This window comes from Eurosta solidaginis, chromosome 4 (assembly GCF_040869045.1).
Source record: "Eurosta solidaginis isolate ZX-2024a chromosome 4, ASM4086904v1, whole genome shotgun sequence".
NCBI classification, from domain to species: Eukaryota; Metazoa; Arthropoda; class Insecta; order Diptera; family Tephritidae; genus Eurosta; species Eurosta solidaginis.
The window spans coordinates 275,014,555-275,034,208 of NC_090322.1; the positions used below are offsets into that span (position 1 = coordinate 275,014,555).

At 36.5% G+C, this 19,654-nt stretch overlaps 1 pseudogene; it reads right to left on the reverse strand.

Annotated features, from left to right (window-relative positions):
- Window positions 1–509: 509 nt before the first annotated feature.
- Window positions 510–1,933, reverse strand: LOC137249565 (piggyBac transposable element-derived protein 1-like; annotated as a pseudogene).
- Between the last annotated feature and the right edge of the window lie 17,721 nt (window positions 1,934–19,654).

Genomic DNA, 19,654 nt, shown 5'->3' on the forward strand with positions numbered 1-19,654 from the left:
TATAACATTTTGCTATATTTTTACATATGGCTTGTCTGGATCAATAGCGAGCTAACTCGAAAATCTTAAACTTTAAGTTATAAGTACCTCTGTGGTAGACGTACCAATCTGTTTGGAAGAAATCAAAAGTATAAAAGAATTGCATATAATCCACCAAGCAGGAAACGCGTGGACAGAAGCGAGGGTCTGCAAAATTTTTACGATCATGTGCAAATCTTACGATACTGGACTCACTAAGTGGCTCAAATCTCCGAAAAGAGAAGACTTAACCCTCTAATGCATGAATTTTTGTTTGGCTCCAAAAAATTTAATTACATTAATTTCATGTATCTGAACTCGAATCTGCTAGTATTTTTTTAATGCGACTTTTCGTTTTTCGGAAATAATTAAAAAAGTGCAGTCCGCCTTGAGGCGGACCCATGTATGAACGCCTGGATAGTTATAAAAAAGAAAACAGCAATATATTTCGAATGTTAAACATTTTCCAGAGATTTATTTCAAAATTGTTTTTATTGTTTAGTGTGGAATTCTATAAAACATTGTTTTGTTGTAGAGTTACATAAATTTATTTCAAATTTTACACAAAATGATTGGGTTTCTGATTTACAACCTGGATACTTGCACATTTTCTTTCCAGATCTATCTAAAAACTTGCACCAATGTCCTGATTGGTCATAGCGAATGTCAATTGGTGGCATGTACGCCTTTTTCGTCTTTGGTTCAGGGGCAGCTAAAGGGGGGCGACCAGGTTTCGTAGACGGAGTTGAACGCGTCCAACATAATACTTCTGCAACTTCTGTTCGGAACTCAGGTAGGATATACTGCTTTTCATTAGGATTTTGATGCAACCACTTGTACAATATATAAGAATTAACCATAGCCACATCTAGTAAATGATAGAATAAGCGATTTGTTCACTTTTTTGTTTTCATTCGAATATGGTATCGTCCGATAAGTCCATCCAATAAGTTGACTCCACCCATATGTTTGTTGTATCCTTTGATTATTGCTGGGCAGCTTCTATCAATTTCTTCTTTGTTTTTTCGATCCCAACGTGTTACTGTTGAGGGATATGATGCGACTGGCGACTTATAAAGGGTTCTGTTCCCACATAATTAGAAAGAAGACGAACTGGCCTTGTATCGTACCACAGAACATTGCTTACTTCCACGCCATAAGCTGCTCCAACATACTCTTCGGAAAAGCCACGACTTACATTTTTCTTTTGGAGCTCAGCATTAGTAGAAAACTTAATGTTCGGAACGCGATTTGCCCGCACTGTTCCCAATCCGTAAAAACCGCGGCTTTTCAAATTAACTAGTAGTCCTACTGATGTGTAGAAATTATCGAAGTATACGATGTGATTTGTATTGTTCGTTATGTTTTTTGACAATCTTACAACGACGTTCGAAGCAGCTCCTAGATCAGGACACTCAGGAAAAACTTTATTGTCCCCAACGCCGCAATATAATTCGAAATTGTAAGAAAACCCCGTATAGTCGCAGAGAACAGATAACTTCGATTCCCACTTATGAGCCTTTGCCGGCATATACTGCTTAAAAGGATTTTTTTGCATTTTCGAAAAACATATTTGTTCATCCACACAAAGACGCTGAATCATAGGATTTTACCCGAAATGGTTATTCAAATGTTGAATAAGAGTTCTCGCTTTATACAACGGGTCATACCCAAGTTCACGATTATTGGAACATAATGAATTGTCATTAAAGTGAAGTTTTGATCGGAGCTCCTCAAAACGATTACAAGTCATTGCTAAGCGTACCGGTTCCAGAGAATAATGTCCCCAATACGAGCAAGAACTCGGATACCGGAAAACTGACATAAAAAACAATATCCCCAAAAATTTTGGAAGTTCCACTTCGTCAGTTTTAAACTTTGTAGAAATATCGTTTTTGGTGGCATAAAGATTCATTTGAGTAGCTAAAGTCTGGATAAAAAAATTTATCAAATACCTGTAATATCTTGAAGTAAATAAAAATTAATTTAAAGACATACCTTTAGAAAATCGTCTGAAACAAAGTGTTGAAAACAATCATATGGTGTTCTTAAATTTTTTCGAAAATCTGGGGTGTCCTTGTCACCTCGAAAAAACTGTTCGTTGACGTGAAGCCGAACGTGTGTGTTTTTCCATAAAATTCCTTTGATAGCTGGCATATCATTTCGAATATTTTTAGGAGTGCCAAAAAACATACTGCCAGATGACTTATTAGGGACACCTTTCTCATATTCCAGCTCTGAGATATTTTGGAGAAGCATCCGCGTTTGCGGCAATACTAGAATTTTCAGACGACGATGGCCCATAATCGCATAGATTAAAGTTCACATCAATTGCGTCTCTCAAGGTTTCTGATGAATTTAGCAATTCGTTAACCAAAGATACTTCTGGTAGATCAAAATCAAAATCCTCAATGCTATCTTCATCCGTGTCAGACTCATCCTCCGAAGAGTCATTGTCAAACGGTAATTGTTCAAAAAACTTTTGTATTTCATCATCTGATAAGTACTTATTATTTGGTCGGAACATTTCTAATAATAATACGAAAATTTAAACAAATCGTAAAGTAGTAACGTGGCTCTTTTTCAGCAAAGGCTACGAAAATAAACGCACGTATCTGCATGGGTCCGCCTCAAGGCCGGGTTATTTAAATTCAATTTACTGACCTTCTTGCTATAAATATTTTTAAAAATAATGCTTCTTATGTATAAATAATACTATTTAAATTCGTATTCAATTTTTTATTCCGCTCTCCAGCACCTCAAACTATTTTAAATTTTTTTATAAAAAAGCAAAATGCAGCGGAAAAATTAAAACCAAGCGAATTGGATCAACCGCAACTTCAAACTGATATAATCTCAAAGCCAACATTAGAATTGACAAACCTAATGGCACATAGATGAAGCTTGAGATATTCTGCACAGACCTGTATAAAATTAAAAATTTTAAAACTTTTATATTAATTAATTGATTTTGTATTGCCCTTCTAAAAGCGGGACGATGCACTAGAGGGTTAAGGCTCACGATGGGCATACTGATTGGACACTGCCTTCTGGCATCACATGTTTATAAGTTTGGCCTAGTCAGTAACAGCAGATCTAGAAAGTACGAGCTGCGGGAATAACCGATTGAGTACGTTCTGTGTTCGTTTCCTCTGCTCACCAGGTCAGATTCCAGCTTAGAGGCGGAAGAATTGCCAGATATCGTTGCAGCAATTGAGCTAGGTCCTAGAAAATTTATAGTATTTGCTAAGACGACGGAGCTCTTCTATAACATAAGCCCTGTCAACTGATTGGGGTTCTTCCGTTTGGTCGTCAAACAAATTCTGGTAATACTATGGTCACATTCAGTCTATGTGAGGTTCTTTATTGACCGGCCAGTTCACTTATCAGTGAGAAAAGATTATATTAGATTAGTTGTATTCATTTTCTTTCAATAAGTTTTTTACATATATGTATAAAATAGGAACTTAACTTAAAAAATTAGTAATAAATGAAAGAAAAGTAAGGCATTCAGTAAAATGGTATGCAATTTTAGTGTTGAATGCCGTCACAAATTAAGATTAATGAACATGTACGATATGTGTGGGGTGAAGGTGGAGATAATCCATAAGTTCAATGAGTTAAATAATGAAAATAATAAAACATTAAAAATAACAATTTTGGTTTCAGTTCACTAAGTGACAGGGTTCAGCAATGTTTTGATGTCGTCGCATAGTCGCAGGTATCTTATTGAAGACTTTACAAGAAACGATAGTAAAGAAGTTATTAAAACGAGTAGTACGAGAAGTGGGAACAACAACAAGTCCGAGTGAGTTTTGCCTCAAGTTATAATTATCAGAAAATAAAAAATATTTTTAAGGTTTTATAATAGTACATGTGTTTACCGGAAGAATTTTCAACTCCCTGTATAAGTCCATGCTGTGGTGAAAACGGTTAACGTTGCATATCTTCCTTATGAAAAATTCTTGAGTAATAAGGAGCTGCTGGATATTATTGTGAGAAGCACCTCCAACAGCACATGCCATACTGAAGCCTTGAGTGAACCAACGCGTAGTAGATTGTTCTAAGCGTTGCGTTTGAACATATCTTCCTCAAACTATAAAAATAGCCAACTGTGGATCGCATGTAGGATTTCAGGCGAGAAATATGTGTTGACCAACTTAAGGATTGGTCCACAGAAATTCCCAGATATTGGAAGACTTTAACTCTTTCAATTGGAAAACACTTGTCGCTACAAGTTGCTTCAGAATTATACCACGTTCCGGAACACAACAAATTGTTTATAGCAAAATGTTCGCAGTCAGTAGCGTGGAATATAATATCAATATCGGGGGAGATTTGTGAATGTAAATCGAAATACATCATCTGTATTTTCCTGCTGACAATCATTTCACACTCTCAACAGATGAACATCACAGTTGACACCTGCTACCAAATCTAGATAGTTCGTTGAACTATAGGCTATAGCAAGATTATCTGCAAACGCGGTAACCTTCCCAAAAAAGGGCAAGGAAAATATGGAATTCAAATAAACCAAGAACAATGTCGGACCTTGGACAGAACCTGGGGGTACTCCCAGGTTGATAGTAACAGAATCACTGAAACAACTCTTAACCTTAACTTTTTGCGCTCTTCCTGATAAGTAAGATTTCAACCAGTTATACATAAAACCACGAAAGCCCACGCAATGTAATTTATTTAAAAAGATTTGGTGATCTACCATATCAAATGCTTTCGTGATATCTACGAATAGGTCAGCACAGTTCTTTTTTTGTCTAACTCGCTATATATAAAGGAACAAAAGTTCAAGAGGGCATCTTCGGTGGAACGTCCACATGGAAAACCAAATTGCATCGGGCTGAACAAATTTTTGTTGTTAAGAAATTCAAGAATTCTACGTTTAACAAACTTTTCAAAAGTTTTCGAGATGGAGGAGAGTAAAGAAATTGGTCGGTGATTGTTTATATCTTTTTTGTTACCCTTTTTAAATAAGGGAATGACTACAACACAATTCAAGTCAGCAGGAAAAATTCCAGAAAGGATGCTTTTGTTAAACAAATAAATTAAAATGTCGACTAAATTTAAAGCGACATGATTGGAAATTCCATCAGAGCCACAAGATCTGGAGTTATCTAAAGAATTAACTGCCTTTAATAATTCAGCGCCGGTAAAAGGTACAAAGAAAAAACTGCTACCTGAGGTCGAAAGCTTTGTAAAAACTAAAACCTGCATTGGCTAAATTGGGGGATGCAGCCAATTTTTCACGTTTCGGAATTTTCTAGAATTTACTTTGAAAAACTCTCTTAGAAACCACGACCTATGTAATAAAATAATTCCATCCTCTTGGCAAATACTAGAAACTTTCTAGGACCTATGCAACTTACTGCTTCTATATCTAACAGCCGTATCACACCTTATAGCTGGAGTTTTAACCTGGCAAGCGCATGGTATGAGCGCAAAACGTGTACCTCGAACCCTATTTCCTACAGCTGATATCACTAACTGGCCCTTATTAGAGAGCTTATGAAGCCAGAAGGCAGTGTCCAGTCAGAATACCGGCCATGAGCTTACAGTCCTCTCTTTTTATTTATAAGAGTAACTTTGTTATTCTAAGGTGGTAAGACCTTCAAATGATCTTAAACACTTTACAGCCCCGCGATTTGGTCCACGCCTTTTCTGCTTGGTTGATCATAAGTAACTCTTGCCTTATCCTAATTTGGCGCAATCTTTTTGGGACGTCTACGGTACAGCTGACAGACATTTTAATGTAAAGTTTAAAGGAACTTTAAGTCCTTTGAATTTTGAACCGAACTTAATTATTTTTTGATTTTTTTTTTTTTTTTTTTTTTAATAATCGGGGATTGCCCATATTGCTTTTTTTTTTTTTTTTAAATGTATGAAAACATTTATTTGAAGCAATTTTTTAATTTTATAATTTATTTAATAATTTGGGAAAAATTTAAACAACGTGACATCAGGACGGACAAGGCGACAGCTGTTTCGATTATACCTTGTAAATCTCTTCAAAGCCTTTTCTCCCGGGAGTGGGAGTCGAACTCGCACCCCTACGATAGTTGAAATGGTTGTAAACGCATTCAGCTACGTCATGCCTGTTGTGAAGTCTTTCCCAATTGCCTTCTTTATGCATATTTTAATCTTTTACACATTGCATACTTCGTATGCAATTATGTGTTAAAGCTATGCTTGGTACGGCGGTTTTCAAAGAAACTTTGGTTTTTGTTGCTGTTTTCGTTCTATTTATAGAACTACAACGAATTAACCAATTTTGTCTGTTTGTATGATTTTTTTTTTTTTTTTTTTTTAATAATCGGGGATTGCCCATATTGCTTTTTTTTTTTTTTTTTTTTTTTAAATGTATGAAAACATTTATTTGAAGCAATTTTTTAATTTTATAATTTATTTAACAATTTGGGAAAAATTTAAACAACGACTCCCACTCCCGGGAGAAAAGGCTTTGAAGAGATTTACAAGGTATAATCGAAACAGCTGTCGCCTTGTCCGTCCTGATGTCACGTTGTTTAAATTTTTCCCAAATTATTAAATTAATTATTTTTTTTTGATGGGTTTCGGTTCTGTTTTCGAATTAAAAAAAAACCGGCTGGGTTCGTTGTTCGGTTCAAAGCGCCGAAATAGCGGGTGGTTTAGTTAAAGAACCGGTTCGGTTAAAACGGGTTTATGGCCTTGATTTTCTCATCGATTGTGTGTATTTACACACTGAGGCATATATATTTGAAGGTATGCACATTTGTACATTCATGCATGCATGTGATTTTCTCATGGTGTGGTGGGGGTTCCTTGGTGCTGGCAGGTTTTATGCGAAATAAGTTTGAGTAATTTTTGACAGCTTGTTTATTTTATTTTGTCGCATTGTGTGCGTGATTTGTGGGCGGTCGAGCATTGTGGTCCTGTTAATTACTTAGTTTATAGCACGTATACCTCATCATTCGTTTTTAGTTTGAGGAACACATTTGGTAATATTCCCTGAGTGACTGCTAACTACTCGACGAAGTTGCTAGACGCCAGTTTATGACAACGTTGCTCGATCAAATGGCAGCACATCTAAATATTTATAAGCAATGAAGAGCGTTTAATGTGCATTTAATGTAGATTTTATCACCAAGAACCAAGCCAAAAGTGTCTAGTACCAAGCAGCAGAACTAAATGCCAAATTATATGAAATACAATGTTGACATAATACTTTAATCATAACCAACATCACAATTAGTTGAAAATACCACCCACGAATTAAGGCATTTCGTTAAAATATGTAAAATTAGCCAATTTTCAATTCAAATTCTTCATACCCAGCATTAGGACTCCATTCGAACTAGTAGCCCGTTACAGTTTTATCGGCGTCATTATGTATTGGCGCTTAGCCGCGACATTGGCCATTTTGTGACGCCAGCTACATCTGTTTCCTGACAACTGATGCATTTTGAAAGATCAAAGGGAGATCAAGTCCTAAAGAAAAGCTATTGGGCTTTAATTCGTTGCACTATGTTCATATCAACGCTTCGAAAAAGATATTGGATCCACAATCGGGTCGAGCTGGTTGGTATGGTTCCAAATTAACGAAAAGGGCCCGAACTTGCTGTCTATCCAGAAATTAGTACGTCCTAGAGGTTGGAATATACTGTAATGTCTTTAAAACGGATATTGTAGTGGTGAAGTAAGCTGCAGACGTTCTGGAGGATGCGTGCTTAGCTGCAGCCGCATCAATATATATATTTATAGTTAGGCGGCGAATAATGAAATAATTTCTTGCAGTACTTAATCAAGGAGCTCCCTGGAATGCACGCAATAATTGCATATACTTTGATCAGGCCGAACCATACATTCATAATTTGCTGCCGCTCATAAAGGGATGGAAATTAACGAAAAGGGCGTAGGAGCGTGCAGTCTCCTTGAAAAGTATGTAGCCTTTCGAATCCGTTTGGGAAAATCAAAGGGAGACAGGAGTTGCATGTCATCAAGCAGGTAAGGCGTGGATCATGTACAAATCGTACTGTATCAGACTTACAAGAGAGAAGACTTAAAAATCCTGACAGGCATACGGACACTGCCTTTTGGCGTCACATTATTATAAATTAGACCTAGTTAATAACAGCTGGGCATGTTATGTATTTATATTCAATATTCCAGCTACTAGATATGGCAGAGTTGCCAGATCTCGAGGCTCTCATTAAGCTTGTCCTAAGAAAACTTCAAGTATTTGCCAAGAGGACGGAGTTATTTTATAACATAAGTCCTGGTACCTAGTTGCGGTTTTTCCATTAGGTTGTCAAATAAGTTCTGCTAACACTATAGACACGTCCAGTTAATGTCAGGTCATTACTGACCGGCCTGCTCAACATTGCCTAACCTTTGTTCTTATCTATGGAAAGCTTAAACACCGCTTGGAACCTCCATCGATGGAACAATTATTCCTCTGAAGTATTTTTCTCTAGAATAATCCGTCCACGATTCCGAGTCATCCATCAGGACTGTCATAATAGGTAATTATATAACGTGACTATTCAATCCAAAGTAGCAATCCATGGCAAGAGTGATTCTACCATCGATTTCAAGGCTGCCATTGCTGACTCTTTCATACCCTTGAATTTGCTCGGAATATTTCCTTGATACCAGCAAGTAACTGGTTTCGTCCTCGTTTACCGTAAGACCCAGTTTTTTTACTCCTTATTGCTACATGTTTCCTCTATAATTAAAGTAAGAACTTTTTGCTCGTCGATTACGACGCCGTTATAGTTCCTGCAGGAATATATCTCGATCCAAAAATCTCCTGTCATTGCCGTAGAATTTTCGACGTTCGGTTTCACGTTTCTACATTCCTCTTCGCTTCATTTACCGTATGTTGCTGCTTCCGTATGGATGGTCCTATATGTAACGCCTTTTATAAGAGACACCATCACATACCAGTTGCGACCGCAGAGTTACATTGTCAGTTCGCAGATTGGTCTCACTGAGAAGCTGCCATTCTTTTGGTGTACGTTAGATCCAAATTTTACTGACCATGAATTAATTACACCACAACCTCTGAAATCTTTATCAAAACACCCTGTATATATGCAATTTTATTTAAATATTTGTGATGAATATGTATACCTAACACCTGACATCAACACACTCTCACAGCCCACGCTTTTTATACTGAGGTGAGCAGAGTTCACAGAGTATATTAGTTTTGTTCGCATAACGGTAATCCGTAATGCCATAAACTAATCGAGATAGATATAGACTTTTATATATCAAAATCATCTGGGCGAAAAAAGAAATTAATTTAGCCATGTCCGTCCGTCCGTCCATCCGTCCGTTTGTCCGTAAACACGATAACTTGAGTAAATTTTGAGGTATATTGATGAAATTTGGTACGTAGGTTCCCGGGCATTCATCACAGATCGCTATTAAAAATGAAGGAAATCGGACTATAACCACGCCCACTTTTTCGATATCGAAATTTTCTAAAAATTGATAAAGTGCGATAATTCATTACCAAAGACGGATAAAGCAATGAAACTTGGTAGGTGAGTTGAACTTATGACGCAGAATAGAAAGCTAGTAAAACTTTGGACAATGGGCGTGGCACCGCCCACTTTTAAAAGAAGGCAATTTAAAAGTTTTGCAAGCTGTAATTTGGCAGTCGTTGAAGATATCATGATGAAATTTGGCATGAACGTTACTCCAATTACTGTATGTATGCTGAATAAAAATTAGCAAAATCGGAGAAGGACCACGCCCACTTTTAAAAAAAATTTTTTTTTTTAAGTTAAATTTTAACAAAAAATTTAAAATCTTTACAGTATATAAGTAAATTATGTCAACATTCAACTCCAGTAATGATATGGTGCAACAAAGTACAAAAATAAAAGAAAATTTCGAAATGGGCGTGGCTCCGCCCTTTTTCATTTAATTTGTCTAGGATACTTTAAATGCCATAAGTCGAACAAAAATTTACCAATCCTTTTGGCATGTACATAGATCCTGTAACGATAAATGTTTTCTGTGAAAATGGGCGAAATCGGTTGAAGCCACGCCCAGTTTTTATACATAGTCGGCCGTCTGTCCTTCCGCTCGGCCGTTAACACGATAACTTGAGCAAAAATCGATATATCTTTACTAAACTTAGTTCACCTACTTATCTGAACTCACTTTATCTTTGTATTAAAAATGGGCGAAATCCGACTATAACCACGCCCACTTTTGCGATATCGAAAGTTTCGAAAAATGAAAAAATACCTAATTTTATACCAAATACGAAAAAAGGGATGCAAATTGGTGATTGGACTGGTTTTTTGACGCAAAATATATCTTTAGAAAAAACTTTGTAAAATGGGTGTGAAACCTACCATATTAAGTAGAAGAAAATGAAAAAGTTCTGCAGGGCGAAATCAAAGGCTTTGAAATCATGGCAGGAATACTGTTCGTGGTATTAAATATATAAATAAATTAGCGGTACCCGACAGATGATGTTCTGGGTCACCCTGGTCGACATTTTGGTCGATATCTCGAAAACAGCTTCACATATAAAACTAAGGGCCACTCCCTTTAAGACCCTTATTAATACCTTCCATTTGATACCCATGTCATACAAACAAATTCCAGGGTTACCCTAGGTTCATTTTCCTACGTGGTGATTTTCCCTTATTTTGTCTCCCAAAGCTCTCGCTGAGTATGTAATATTCGGTTACACCCGAACTTAGCCTTCCTTACTTGCTTTTTATTTTATTTTATCTTTTTTTTATTATATAACATTTGTCATTTTCAATAGTCATTGCTCACCGTGTGAGTGAATATTAAGTGATTTCGAACTGCTTTGACATTTCAGTGGTGTCAAACTCTCGCCCAACAGCTGCAAAAGATTTTGTAATTATTAGCGTTCGTGCGGCAGAAAAAGAGAAAAAAATTTTATTTGGTACCATTTGTATGCCCTGAAACTTTTATTCGTTTGTTGACATTCGACCACGTAATCTTTAATTCGCTTACGGTCGGTCATTCATGCATTCCATAAGTCATTAACCCATTATTGCTGCCTTGTCCACACATTTGTACATACATAGATACCTTTTGGGTGTTCTTAAGCATTTATTGTACCACGTGCTTAAAAATCTTTGAACTTGTCACTTTGCCTCATTGAAATCCCACATCAACTCGATTGTGTGACAGCCATTGACTCATTGAATCGAACGGCTGCGTATCGGCTTGTCAAATGTACTAAATCGCATTTTGTATTCGTAGTTGTGTCGTTCCACTTGTCAACTGGCAAATATCCAACGCTTTTTCGCCTTTCTGTTTTCGCTTAATTTACCTGTGACAGTTATGCCGATTATCTTCGAATGTTCAAGGTTGAAGCTGTCACTTGTCAACACTGTCAGAATGCGTACATATGGACTCATATCGTTTCCTATTTATACTTACACTCTATTGTCATGTTTCCATTCATGCTCACCAAAGTAACCATAAGATTCGGTTTTATTTAACTGCTGTCAAAAAATTACGTTTACTCCCTTTGACACATAAATAAAGTGTCACTTTTAACGATATCGAACTTTTGCATTAACGATTTCCACATAGCTCCAATAGTAAAAGCATCTCTGCCGTAAAAATCCAAACAGGTTAAACAAACAAAAAAAAATACTAGTGAAAAAAAAAACAAACTTGCACTAAGAAGTTTCGAAGAATGTCGGAGAAACACCAAATATAGCGCTGGAGCCCAATGAGCTCCGCTATGTGAGCAAAGTACTACTGCGTCCCAAGTCATCTGAATTTTTTTTAAACTTAATTCAAAAAATATTTTCTTGCCCACTTTTAAAAATTGACGCCTTAACACAGCCGAAAGCGGACAATCGAGTATCGTGGAACTTTCGAATTTCGGAGGACATTTTCAAAATGGCTCTGTCTGCACAGTCGAATGAAATTTAGGTCAATAGTTGGTATTGGAGTTTATACTAGTCTTAAAGTTATTAAAAATAAATTTGTTTGTACCTACACACTCAAATTTCTAAGAATCCCATTATTAAACTGTAACATAAACTTATAAACAATTTCAAATGGGCAGATTGGTTTGAGTCAATCTATTCAAACAGTAATTGGATCTTGTGGCTTTACTTTAATTGCAAAACTGGCACTTACTATGGCGCTCAATATTTTAAAGCGAGAGAAACACACAGAATATTCTTCTGTAAATCATGGGGGAAACAGAATTTTTGTATTGCACAGTGTTATAAATTCTTATTTCATCCACTCAACCTTCTGAAATGCTGGAAGGTTCTTTGCTCTAAGCTTAATATATACATTAGCACACTTGACAGATATTTGTCCTAATTTTGATGTACCTGCACGATGGAAAATTTTAGTCTAAATATTAAACTTCCTGGTCTACATATATGACCAAACTTTTTTCGGTTTTAAATGCAGACCTTGGAAAGTTTAAAACGAACGAACCAAATAAACTGACACAGTTTAAAGTTTGAGAAATGGAAATTTTCTGGACTAAAATTTTTAAAAATTGGGTTTGTTCTCTCATAGTTTATAATATAGACCAAAAAAGTTTGGAACTCGGTACGGATAAAAAATTTTGGTTTTAATTTTAAAGTTTTCATCGAAAATAAATTTTCAAGTGTCTGGACTAAAAATAAAACCAAGTTATCTTAGAAATTGCTTTAAACTATTTAGTGGTTTTAAAAGAAGTATAAACAAGTAAGGAAGGCTAAGTTCGGGTGTAACGGAACATTACATACTCAGTTGAGAGCTGTGGAGACAAAGTAAGGGAAATCACCATGTTGTAAAAGGAACCTAGGGTAACCCTGGAATGTGCTTGTATGACATGTGTATCAAATGGAAGGTATTAAGGAGTATTTTAAGAGGAAGTGGGCCATAGATCTATAGATGGACGCCATTTAGGGATATCGCCATAAAGGTGGACCAGGGGTGACTCTAGAATTTATTTGTACGATATGGGTATCAAATGAAAGGTGTTAATAAGTATTTTAAAAAGGAGTGGGTTATATATGTGGACGCCTTTTCGAGATATCGCCATGAAGGTGGACCAGGGGTGACTCTAGAATTTGTTTGTACGATATGGGTATCAAATGAAAGGTGTTAATGAGTATTTTAAAAGGGAGTGGGCCTTAGTACTATAGGTGGATGCCTTTTCGAGATATCGCCATAAAGGTGGACCAGGGGTGACTCTAGAATTTGTTTGTACGATATGGGTATCAAATGAAAGGCGTTAATGAGTATTTTAAAAGAGAGTGGGCCTTAGTACTATAGGTGGATGCCTTTTCGAGATATCGCCATAAAGGTGGACCAGGGGTGACTCTAGAATTTGTTTGTACGATATGGGTATCAAATGAAAGGTGTTAATGAGTATTTTAAAAGGGAGTGGGCGTTAGTACTATAGGTGGATGCCTTTTCGAGATATCGCCATAAAGGTGGACCAGGGGTGACTCTAGAATTTATTTGTACGATATGGGTATCAAATGAAAGGTGTTAATAAGTATTTTAAAAAGGAGTGGGTTATATATGTGGACGCCTTTTCGAGATATCGCCATGAAGGTGGACCAGGGGTGACTCTAGAATTTGTTTGTACGATATGGGTATCAAATGAAAGGTGTTAATAAGTATTTTAAAAAGGAGTGGGTTATATATGTGGACGCCTTTTCGAGATATCGCCATAAAGGTGGACCAGGGGTGACTCTAGAATTTGTTTGTACGATATGGGTATCAAATGAAAGGTGTTAATGAGTATTTTAAAAGGGAGTGGGCCTTAGTACTATAGGTGGATGCCTTTTCGAGATATCGCCATAAAGGTGGGCCAGGGGTGACTCTAGAATTTTTTTGTACGATATGGGTATCAAATGAAAGGTGTTAATAAGTATTTTAAAAAGGAGTGGGTTATATATGTGGACGCCTTTTCGAGATATCGCCATGAAGGTGGACCAGGGGTGACTCTAGAATTTGTTTGTACGATATGGGTATCAAATGAAAGGTGTTAATGAGTATTTTAAAAAGGAGTGGGTTATATATGTGGACGCCTTTTCGGGATATCGCCATAAACGTGGACCAGGGGTGACTCTCGAATGTGTTTGTACGATATGGGTATCAAATTAAAGGTATTAATGAGGGTTTTAAAAGGGAGTGGCCCTTAGTTGTATATGTGAAGGCGTTTTCGAGATATCTACCAAAATGTGGACCAGGGTGATCCCGAACATCATCTGTCGGGTACGGCTTATTTATTTATATATGTAAGTACAGTATTCCTTCCAAGATTCCAAGGGCTTTTGATTTCGCCCTGCAAAACTTTTTCATTTTCTTCTGCTTAATATGATAGGTGTCACACCCATTTTACCAAGTTTTTTTCTAAAGTTATATTTTGCGTCAATAGACCAATACAATCACCATTTTTCATCCCTTTTTTCATATTTGGTATAAAATTATGGCAGTTTTCTCATTCTTCGTAATTTTCGATATCGAAAAAGTGGGCGTGGTCATAGTCGGATTTTGGCCATTTTTTACACCAATACAAAGTGAGTTCAGATAAGTACGTGAACTGAGTTTAGTAAAGATATATCGATTTTTGCTCAAGTTTTCGTGTTAACGGCCGAGCGGAAGGACAGACGACCGACTGTGTATAAAAACTGGGCGTGGCTTCAACCGATTTCGCCCTTTTTCACAGAAAGCAGTTATCGTCCTAGGAGCTAAGCCTCTACCAAATTTCACAAGCTTTGGTTAATTTTTGTTCGACTTATGGCATTAAAAGCATCCTAGATAAATTAAATGAAAAAGGGCGGAGCCACGCCCATTTTGAAATTTGCTTTTATTTTTGTATTTTGTTGCACCATATCATTACTGGAGTTGAATGTTGGCATAATTTACTTATATGCTGTAAAGATATTAACTTTTCTTTTAAAATTTGAATTTAAAAAAATTTTTTTTAAAAAGTGGGCGTGGTCGTTCTCCGATTTTGCTAATTTTTATTAAGCAGACATAAAGTAATAAGATAACGTTCCTGCCAAATTTCATCATGATATCTTCAACGACTGCCAAATTACAGCTTGCAGAACTTCTAAATTACCTTCACTTAAAAGTGGGCGGTGCCACGCCCATTGTCCAAAATTTTACTAGTTTTTCTTTTCTGCGTCATAAGCTCAACTCACCTACCAAGTTTCATCGCTTAATGCGTATTTGGTAATGAATTATCACACTTTTTCGATTTTTCGAAATTTTCGATATCGAAAAAGTGGGCGTGGTTATTGTCCGATATCGTTCATTTTAAATAGCGATCTGAGATGAGTGCCCAGGAATCTACATACCAAATTTCATCAAGATACCTCAAAATTTACTCAAATTATCGTGTTAACGGGCAGACGGAAGGACGGACGGACGGACGGACATGGCTCAATCGAATTTTTTTTCGATACTGATGATTTTGATATATGGAAGTCTATATCTATCTTGATTCCTTTATACCTGTACAACCAACCGTTATGCAATCAAAGTTAATATACTCTGTGAGCTCTGCTCAACTGAGTATAAAAAGCTTAAAATCAGCAGTAAACTTTGCTTGGTTTAAAGAATACATTAAATTTTTGACCGTGTGCATATATTTTAAAGAATTCCAAAAATTTTCCATCGCTCACTGTTCTTTCCAATCTGGGCTTCACTTTTTTTGAAGCTTCTTTTTTCCCTATCACTATTCTCCTTTTCACTGACCATCCTTATACCTTATACCTCTTTATATTCCTCTCACCCTGCTAGGTATACGCTTTTTTCGAAGGTGATAGTGGGGACAGATAAATAGGGAGATGGGAAGGGGTATGCAAAAAGTACAAAGAGGTAACAGTAAAGGGAAGGAAACAGAGGAAAAAGGCAAAAAGGACGGGTAGCGGAAAAAGGATTGGAAAATTAGAAAGGCGGAATGAGAGTATTTTGCGTAAAATACGTAGCTGGGTGGAAAAGGCAGAGAGCAGGAAGAGGGAAGAAAGCGGTATTAGGAAAAAGGTAAGGGAGTGAATGAGGAATTGAAAAGGGAAAGAGTGAGTAAGATGCTGGAAACCGAGGAGGCCGTGGGAGAAAGGCGGAAACCAAGCCAAAGGGAAACAAGTAAGGAAGGCTAAGTTTGGGTGTAACCGAACATTACATACTCAGCTTAGAGCTTTGGAGACAAATTAAGGGAAAATCACCTAGTAGAAAAATGGACCTAGGGTAACCCTGGAATTTGTTTGTATGACATGGGTATCAAATGGAAGGTATTAATAAGGGTCTTAAAGGGAGTGGCCCTTAGTTTTATATGTGAAGCTGTTTTCGAGATATCGACCAAAATGTCGACCAGGGTGACCCAGAACATCATCTATCGGGTACCGCTAATTTATTTATATATGTAATACCACGAACAGTATTCCTGCCTTGATTCCAAAGGCTTTTGATTTCGCCCTGCAGAACTTTTTCATTTTCTTCTACCTAATATGGTAGTGTCACATCCATTTTACAAAGTTTTTTTTTAAAGATATTTTTTTCGTAAAAAACCAATCCAATCACCATTTTTCATCCCTTTTTTCATATTTGGTATAAAATTATGGCAGTTTTCTCATTTTTCGAAATTTTCGATATCGAAAAAGTGGGCGTGGTCATATTCGGATTTCGCCAATTAAAAATTGGTAAGATGAGTTCGGGTAAGTACGTGAACTAAGTTTAGTAAAGATATATCGATTTTTACTAAAGTTATCGTGTTAAGGGCCGAGCGGAAGGACAGGCGGACGACTGTGTATAAAAACTGGGCGTGGCTTTACCCGATTTCGCATCGCCATAGAAGCTATACCCCTACCAAATTTCACAAGGATTGGTCAATTTTTGTTCGACTTATGGCATTAAAAGTATCCTAGACAAATTATTGATTTGAAATTTTCCTTTATTTTTGTATTTTGTTGCACCATATCATTACTGGAGTTGAATGTTGGCATAATTTACTTATATACTGTAAAGATATTAAATTTTTTGTTAAAATTAGACTAAAAAAAATTGTGTTTTAAAGGTGGGCGTGTTCGTCATCCGTTTTTTTTCAAATTGTTATTAAGCACACATATAGTAATAGGAGTAACGTTCCTGCCAAATTTCATCATGATATCTTCAACGACTGCCAATTACAGCTTGCAAAACTTTTACATTACCTTCTTTTAAAAGTGGGCGGTGCCACGCCCATTCTCCAATGGTTGGTTATAATCCGATTTCCTTTATTTTAAATAGCGATCTGAGATGAGTGCCCAGGAACCTACGTACCAAATTTCATCAAGATACCTCAAAATTTACTCAAGTTATCGTGTTTACGGATAGACGGACGGACGGACAAGGCTAAATGAATTTCTTTTTTCGCCCAGATCATTTTGATATATAGAAGTCTATATCTATCTCGATTAGTTTATGCCGTTACGGATTACCGTTATGCGAACGAAACTAGTATGCTCTGTGAGCTCTGCTCAGCTGAGTATAAAAAGGCGGGGAGGGGAACATAAATTAAAGAGCTTAAAAAGCTCTATTTGGTGTTTCACATTTAATTGTCAACGTAACAAACGACAATTATTTATGAAAAATAAAAAGACACAAAAATGCAAAATTTTATTTCTACAGTGTTTGTCAACATCTCACCCACAGTGCCAGTAACCAAAAAAATGCATCTTCTTTATGGAGTTGTATAGTGAAAGAGAAACAAAAGGAGACGAAGGAAGGAAGAGACTCGTCCAGCTCAGATGGAGTTTTCTCTCCCGCGTCAGGATACGGAGTCATGGCGAAGTTCAAGCCTACATACTATTCGTAGAAGTGGGACACCAGATAACACCTGACCTGGATAACTTCAATAATTCTCTGTGTGAAATTATTAAAACTCATTTACTTATTTAAATTTTCAAATAAGATTACTCAACTTTTGTCCATTGCTCACATCAGCCGATTAGTTATGCGACGTCCAATGTAGAAACCACATCACCAGAAAGCCAAGCACAGACATTCCACGGACATATATTCTCCCGCAGTTACGTCAAAGCCAAGCGCCAAGCTATTTTTGTTAAAATTATGTGTAATGTCTGCCTCTTATGACCAAATGTGTTCAATCTTAAGGCGAACTCTCACAAAAACTGGCAATGGGGTGAAGTTGGTCACTAAAGATGATGCAGAAAACTCGACTTTACGACACCCTTGGGAGCGCTAACCAATCATGCCACCAAGAATGTTTGCATTAAAATACATAACAAATATTTCCAGATGACCGCTATTCATTTATAATTTGGTTGCTCAAAAGTACATGTAACTATATATGTATGTATGAGTATGTTTATATGTATTTTGCGGTGTCTTAGATTGTCTTGAAATATCCTTTTGACTTTGTATTAGAACATTGTAAACAAATATTGTTTATGGACATTGGTCAAATCTGAAGTGAATCTGAACGAAGAGTGGCGAGGGGTTTGGTGTTGCCCTTGGGGTTGTTGCAACATGTAAAACCGCAACTAAAGCTTACAAAAGCGGTACTTGTATATGGACCAATAATCGTACATACCAACATATGCATTAACGTATGAATGTCTGTTTGTATGCAAGTGCTTTGTGCAAAAATATTTTCTTAAGTAGCATAACCTTGGGAATAATCCATGAAGTGGTTTTGGTTTGACTTTCATGTTGGTCGAAATTCAGGAAAATAGCCAAAATTGTAGCAAAGTATGAGGGGAGCTGCTAAGATAAATTTTTGTTTTTAATTGAAGAATGGTACATTCGCATATTTACATACTTTCACATACTCGTGAATGTTGCATGCAAGTATTTAGTTTTATTTACAAACGTTTGACTCATAATTGAATTTCCAAAACAAACTTTTGCACATTGTATGTTCTTAACCCGTGTTTAAACGAAGTTGAAATTATTTTTCAAGGCTAGTGTTAGGACCAGATTTTATATGAATCCGTGACACTTTGAGTCAGTCGAAGTCAATATCATTCACATCTACCTTTTTATAATAACGCAGCCGCCGTGGTGTGGTGATGCGTGCTCCGCCTACCGCAACGAAGGTCCTGGTTTCAATTGTTTTTCATTCCGCGTTTTGTGAACGCTTTGCACTTCACGAGCACTTGTGCAAGAAGTTCCTGTCTGGTACGTTTGATCGGCTTGCTACTTGTAGCAACAATTGTTTCATGATTGACACTGTTGAGAACTTCCAATACCTACCATCTTAAACAATATCTCCAATCTTCTTTACGCTGTTTTTATCATCTAAGAAGTTGCTGTTCGAGCTCTACTCTTAAAACGGTCTATTATGTACATATTATTTAATTCTAAATTAATGTATAGAATCAGCTGTTGGGGAGGCACTACCCTGAACAAAATTCAACCTATATTTGTTTTGCAAAAATCTGTTATTAAGAAATTATCTAATGTTAATCGATTGCATCTCTCAAGAGAGCTTTTTAGAAGTCTAGCGATTCTTCAAGTAAGAGATAATTATTATTTTAAAATTTAAAAATTTTTTTTCATAAATTGTGGATATATACATAGTATGAGATCGGAAACCTATAATCTAAGGTCAAAATCACATCCTGCAGCAGTTGTACCTTCCTCGCGAACCATACACTCT